The sequence below is a fragment of the Arachis hypogaea genome, chromosome 3 (assembly GCF_003086295.3).
Source record: "Arachis hypogaea cultivar Tifrunner chromosome 3, arahy.Tifrunner.gnm2.J5K5, whole genome shotgun sequence".
Lineage (NCBI taxonomy): Eukaryota > Viridiplantae > Streptophyta > Magnoliopsida > Fabales > Fabaceae > Arachis > Arachis hypogaea.
This window is the reverse complement of record NC_092038.1, coordinates 16,730,850-16,738,273: the sequence shown is the minus strand read 5'-3', so window position 1 is coordinate 16,738,273 and position 7,424 is coordinate 16,730,850.

Sequence of the window (7,424 nt, the reverse complement as noted above, 5' to 3'; positions counted from 1 at the left end):
ATCTAAGATAGCATAAAAATGAAGATAGCTACCAAAGTCTGATCTAAGAACTAGATGTCCAAAGATTGAAAATACAATAGTAAAAGGTTCTACTTATAGGAAACTAGTAGCCTAAGGTGTACAGAGATGAGTAAATGACATAAAAATCCACTTCCGGGCCCACTTGGTGTGTGCTTGGGCTGAGCAATGAAGCATTTCGTGTAGAGACTCCTCTTGGAGTTAAACGCCAGCTTTAGTGCCAGTTTGGGCGTTTAACTCCCATTTGGGTGCCAATTCCGGTGTTTAACGCTGGAAATCTTGAAGGTGACTTTGAACGCCGGTTTGGGCCATCAAATCTTGGGCAAAGTATGAACTATCATATATTGCTGGAAAGCCCAGGATGTCTACTTTCCAACGCCATTGAGAGCGCGCCAATTGGGCTTCTGCAGCTCCAGAAAATCCACTTCGAGTGCAGGGAGGTCAGAATCCAACAGCATCTGCAGTCCTTTTTAGTCTCTGAATCAGATTTTTGCTCAGGTCCCTCAATTTCAGCCAGAAAATACCTGAAATCATAGAAAAACACACAAACTCATAGTAAAGTCCAGAAAAGTAAATTTTAACTAAAAACTAATAAAAATATACTAAAAACTAGCTAGATCATACTAAAAACATACTAAAAACAATGCCAAAAGCGTACAAATTATCCGCTCATCACAACACCAAACTTAAATTGTTGCTTGTCCTCAAGCAACTGAAAATCAAATAAGATAAAAAGAAGAGAATATGCAATGAATCCCAAAAACATCTGTGAAGATCAGTATTAATTAGATGAGCGGGGCTTTTAGCTTTTTGCCTCTGAATAGTTTTGGCATCTCACTCTATCCTTTGAAATTCAGAATGATTGGCTTCTTTAGGAACTCAGAATCCAGATAGTGTTATTGATTCTCCTAGTAGAGTATGATGATTCTTGAACATAGATACTTATTGAGTCTTGGCTGTGGCCCAAAGCACTCTGTCTTCCAGTATTACCACCGGATACATACATGCCACAGACACATAATTGGGTGAACCTTTTCAGATTGTGACTCAGCTTTGCTAGAGTCCCCAATTAGAGATGTCCAGGGTTCTTAAGCACACTCTTATTGTCTTGGATCACAACTTTATTTCTTTCTTTTCTCTCTTTTTTTTCGTTTTTTTTTTCATTGCTTTTTTTTTTTGCTTCAAGAATCATTTTTATGATTTTTCAGATCCTCAGTAACATGTCTCCTTTTTCATCATTCTTTCAAGAGCCAACATTCATGAACCACAAATTCAAAAGACATATGCACTGTTTAAGCATACATTCAGAAAACAAAAATATTGCCACCACATCAAAATAATTAAACTGTTATAAAATTCAAAATTCATGCAATTCTTTCCTTTTCAATTAGGCACGTTTTTATTCAAGAAAGGTGATGGATTCATAGGACATTCATAGCTTTAAGGCATAGACACTAAGACACTAATGATCACAAGACACAAACATAGATAAACATAAGCACTAAAATTCGAAAAACAGAAGAATAAAGAACAAGGAAATCAAGGAAAGGGTCCACCTTAGTGATGGCGGCTCTTTCTTCCTCTTGAAGATCCTATGGAGTGCTTGAGTTCCTCAATGTCTTTTCCTTGTCTTTGTTGCTCCTCCCTCATGATTCTTTGATCTTCTCTAACTTCATGGAGGATGATGGAGTGTTCTTGGTGCTCCACCCTTAGTTGTCCCATGTTGGAACTCAATTCTCCTAGGGAGGTGTTTAGTTGCTCCCAATAGTTTTGTAGAGGAAAGTGCATCCCTTGAGGAATCTCAGGGATCTCATGATGAGTGGGGTCTCTTGTGTGCTCCATCCTCTTCTTAGTGATGGGCTTGTCCTCATCAATGGGGATGTCTCCCTCTATGTCAACTCCAACTGAATAACAGAGGTGACAAATGAGATGAGGAAAGGCTAACCTTGCCAAGGTAGAGGACTTGTCCGCCACCTTATAGAGTTCTTGGGCTATAACCTCATGAACTTCTATTTCTTCTCCAATCATGATGCTATGGATCATGATAGCCCGGTCTATGGTAACTTCGGACCGGTTGCTAGTGGGAATGATTGAGCGTTGTATAAACTCTAACCATCCTCTAGCCACGGGTTTGAGGTCATGCCTTCTCAATTGAACCGGCTTTCCTCTTGAATCTCTCTTCCATTGGGCGCCCTCTTCACATATGACTGTGAGGACTTGGTCCAACCTTTGATCAAAGTTGACCCTTCTAGTGTAAGGATGTTCATCTCCTTGCATCATAGGCAAGTTGAATGCCAACCTTACACTTTCCGGACTAAAATCCAAGTATTTCCCCCGAACCATAGTAAGATAATTCTTTGGATTCGGGTTCACACTTTGGTCATGGTTCTTGGTGATCCATGCATTGGCATAGAACTCTTGAACCATCAAGATTCCGACTTGTTGAATGGGGTTGGTAAGAACTTCCCAACCTCTTCTTCGGATCTCATGTCGGATCTCTGGATATTCACCCTTTTTGAGTGAAAAAGGGACCTCGGGGATCACCTTCTTCAAGGCCACAACTTCATAGAAATGGTCTTGATGCACCCTTGAGATGAATCTTTTTATCTCCCATGACTCGGAGGTGGAAGCTTTTGCCTTCCCTTTCCTCTTTCTAGAGGTTTCTCCGGCCTTGGATGCCATAAATGGTTATGGAAAAACAAAAAGCAATGCTTTTACCACACCAAACTTAAAAGGTTTGCTCGTCCTCGAGCAGAAGAAGAAAGAAGAGAGTAGGAGAAGAAGAAATGAGGAAGAAAGGAATGGCTTTGTGTTCGGCCATTTGAGGGTGGGTTTGGGTGGGAAAGTGGTTTGAATTTGAATGGTGAGGTAGGTGGGGTTTTATGAAGGATGGATGTGAGTGGTGAAGAGAAAGATGGGATTTGATAGGTGAGGGGTTTTTTTGGGGAAGAGGTGTTGAGGTGATTGGTGAATGGGTGAAGAAGAGAGAGAGTGGTGGGGTAGGTGGGGATCCTGTGGGGTCCACAGATCCTGTGGTGTCAAGGAAAAGTCATCCCTGCACCAAATGGCTAGCAAATTTGTGTTTTTAGCCATTTCTGGCGTTAAATGCCGGGCTGGTGCCCATTTCTGGCGTTTAACGCCAGCTTCTTGCCCTTTTCTGGCGTTTAACGCCAGTCTGGTGCCCCTTTCTGGCGTTAAACGCCCAGAATGGTGCCAGACTGGGCGTTAAACGCCCAACAGCTAACCTCACTGGCGTTTAAACGCCAGTAGGTGCGTCCTCCAGGGTGTGCTATTTTTCTTCCTGTTTTTCATTCTGTTTCTGCTTTTTTCATTGATTTTGTGACTTCTTATGATCATCAACCTACAAAAATATAAAATAACAAAAGAGAATAGTTAATTATAAAACATTGGGTTGCCTCCCAACAAGCGCTTCTTTAATGTCATTAGCTTGACAGAGTACTCTCATGGAGCCTCACAGATGCTCAGAGCCATGTTGGAACCTCCCAACACCAAACTTAGAGTTTGAATGTGGGGGTTCAACACCAAACTTAGAGTTTGGTTGTGGCCTCCCAACACCAAACTTATAGTTTGACTGTGGGGGCTCTGTTTGGCTCTGCTTTGAGATAAGCTCTTCATGCTTCCTCTCCATGATGACAGAGGGATATCCTTGGGCCTTAAACACCAAGGATTCTTCATTCACTTGAATGATCAATTCTCCTCTATCAACATCAATCACAGCCTTTGCTGTGGCTAGGAAGGGTCTGCCAAGGATGATGGATTCATCCATGCACTTCCCAGTCTCTAGGACTATGAAATCAGTAGGGATGTAGTGGTCTTCAACTTTTACCAGAACATCCTCTACAAGTCCATAAGCTTGTTTTCTTGAATTGTCTGCCATCTCTAGTGAGATTTTTGCAGCTTGCACCTCAAAGATCCCTAGCTTCTCCATTACAGAGAGAGGCATGAGGTTCACACTTGACCCTAAGTCACACAAGGCCTTCTTGAAGGTCATGATGCCTATGGTACAAGGTATTGAAAACTTCCCAGGATCTTGTCTCTTTTGAGGTAATTTCTGCCTAGACAAGTCATCCAGTTCTTTGGTGAGCAAAGGGGGTTCATCCTCCCAAGTCTCATTTCCAAATAACTTGTCATTTAGCTTCATGATTGCTCCAAGGTATTTAGCAACTTGCTCTTCAGTGACATACTCATCCTCTTCAGAGGAGGAATACTCATCAGAGCTCATAAATGGCAGAAGTAAGTCCAATGGAATCTCTATGGTCTCAGTTTGAGCCTCAGATTCCCATGGTTCCTCATTGGGAAACTCATTGGAGGTCAGTGGACGTCCATTGAGGTCTTCCTCAGTGGCGTTCACTGCCTCTTCTTCCTCCCAAAATTCGGCCATGTTGATGGCCTTGCACTCTCCTTTTGGATTTTCTTCTGTATTGCTTGGGAGAGTACTAGGAGGGAGTTCAGTAATTTTCTTACTCAGCTGACCCACTTGTCCTTCCAAATTTCTGATGGAGGACCTTGTTTCAGTCATGAAACTTTGAGTGGTTTTGATTAGATCAGAGACCATGGTTGCTAAGTCAGAGGTATTCTGCTTAGAACTCTCTGTCTGCTGCTGAGAAGATGATGGAAAAGGCTTGCTGTTGCTAAACCTGTTTCTTCCACCATTATTGTTATTGAAACCTTGTTGAGGTCTCTGTTGATCCTTCCATGAAAGATTTGGATGATTCCTCCATGAAGGATTATAGGTGTTTCCATAGGGTTCTCCCATGTAATTCACCTCTTCCATTGAAGGGTTCTCAGGATCATAAGCTTCTTCCTCAGATGAAGCTTCCTTAGTACTGCTTGGTGCATTTTGCATTCCAGACAGACTTTGAGAAATCATATTGACTTGTTGAGTCAATATTTTGTTCTGAGCTAATATGGCATTCAGAGTGTCAATCTCAAGAACTCCTTTCTTCTGACTAGTCCCATTGTTCACAGGATTCCTTCCAGAAGTGTACATGAATTGGTTATTTGCAACCATTTCAATCAGTTCTTGAGCTTCTGCAGGCGTCTTCTTCAGATGAAGAGATCCTCCAGCAGAGCTATCCAAAGACATCTTGGACAGTTCAGAGAGACCATCATAGAAAATACCTATGATGCTCCATTCAGAAAGCATGTCAGAGGGACACTTTCTGATTAATTGTTTGTATCTTTCCCAAGCTTCATAGAGGGATTCTCCTTCCTTCTGTCTGAAGGTTTGGACTTCCACTCTAAGCTTACTCAATTTTTGAGGTGGAAAGAACTTTGCCAAGAAGGCATTGACTAGCTTTTCCCAAGAGTCCAGGCTTTCTTTAGGTTGAGAGTCCAACCATGTTCTAGCTCTCTCTCTTATAGCAAAAGGGAATAGCATAAGTCTGTAGACCTCAGGGTCAACCCCATTAGTCTTGACAGTGTCACAGATTTGCAAGAACTCAGCTAAAAACTGATGAGGATCTTCCAATGGAAGTCCATGGAATTTGCAATTCTGTTGCATTAGAGAAACTAATTGAGGCTTAAGCTCAAAGTTGTTTGCTCCAATGGCAGGGATAGAGATGCTTCTCCCATAGAAGTCGGGAGTAGGTGCAGTAAAGTCACCCAGCACCTTCTTTGCATTGTTGGCATTGTTGTTGTTTTCGGCTGCCATGAGTTCTTCTTCTTTGAAGAATTCGGTCAGGTCCTCTAAAGAGAGTTGTGCTTTGGCTTCTCTTAGCTTTCTCTTCAAGGTCCTTTCAGGTTCAGGGTCAGCCTCAACAAGAATGCTTTTGTCTCTGCTCCTGCTCATAAGAAAGAAAAGAGAACAAGGAAATGTGGAATCCTCTATGTCACAGTATAGAGACTCCTTTAGGTGTCAGAAGAAAAGAAAAGTAGAAGACAGAAGTAGAAAATTCGAACTTATCAAAGAAGATGGAGTTCGAATTTTGCATTAAGGGATAGTGTTAGTCCATAAATAGAAGGATGTGAGAAGGAGGGAAGTGATTTTCGAAAATTAAGTGAAAAATTTTGAAAACATTTTTGAAAAACATTACTTAATTTTCGAAAATGAAAATGGAAAAGGAATCAAGTGATTTTTGGAAAAAGATTTTGAAATTAGAAATCAAAAATATTTGATTGAAAACTATTTTGAAAAAGATGTGGTTAAGAAGATATGATTGGTTTTAAAAAGATGTGATTGAGAAGATATGATTTGAAAAACATTTTAAAAAGATTTGATTTTGAAAATTAAAAACTTGACTAACAAGAAAAGATATGATTCAAACATTAAACCTCTCTCAACAGAAAAGGCAACATACTTGAAATGTTGAATCAAATCATTAATTGGTAGCAAGTATCTTTGAAAATGGAAAGAAATTGATTTTGAAAAAGATTTGATTGAAAAATTGATTTGAAAAAGATTTGATTTTGAAAAAATTTTGAAAACTTGAAAAAAATCTGATTTGAAAACAAAATCTTCCCCCTTTAGCCATCCTGGCGTTAAACGCCCAGAATGGTGCACATTCTGGCGTTTAACGCCCAAAACTATACCCTTTTGGGCGTTAAACGCCCAACCAGGTACCCTGGCTGGCGTTTAAACGCCAGTCTGTCCTTCTTCACTGGACATTTTGAACACCTAGCTTTTTCTGTGCAATTCCTCTGCTGTATGTTCTGAATCTTCGATTCTCTGTATGATTGACTTGAAAAGACACAAATTAAAAATATTTTTGGATTTTTAATAATAAGAACAAATCAAAATGCAACATGAATCAAATAACAATGCATGCAAGACACCAAACTTAGCAGTTTGTATACTACTGACACTAACAAAATGAAAATGCATATGAGACACACAAAACACTCAAGTCAATTGAATTCAAATATCAGAGCACGAAAATTATCAAGAATTACTTGAAAATCCTTAAGACACATGAATGAATGCATGCATTTGACACCAAACTTAAGATGAGACACTAGACTCAAACAAGAAATTTTTGGATTTTATGATTTTTTTAATTTTTTTTTTGTGTTTTTCGAAAATTAAGTGGAAAAAGTTATCAAAATTCTTAATGAGAATTCCAGGAATCAGTGCAATGCTAGTCTAAGACTCCGGTCCAGGAATTAGACATGGCTTCACAGCCAGCCAAGCTTTCAAAGAAAGCTTCGGTCCAAAACACTAGACATGGCCAAAGGCCAGCCAAGCCTTAGCAGATCACTGCTCCAAAAGCAAGATTGATGAAAATCAACAAGCTCTTGTGATGATAAGTTGAAACCTCGGTCCAATGAGATTAGACATGGCTTCTCAGCCAGCCAGACTTCAACAAATCATCATGAAACTCTAGAATTCCTCTTCAAGAATTTCGAAAAAAATAAATACCTAATCTAAGCAACAAGATGAACCGTCA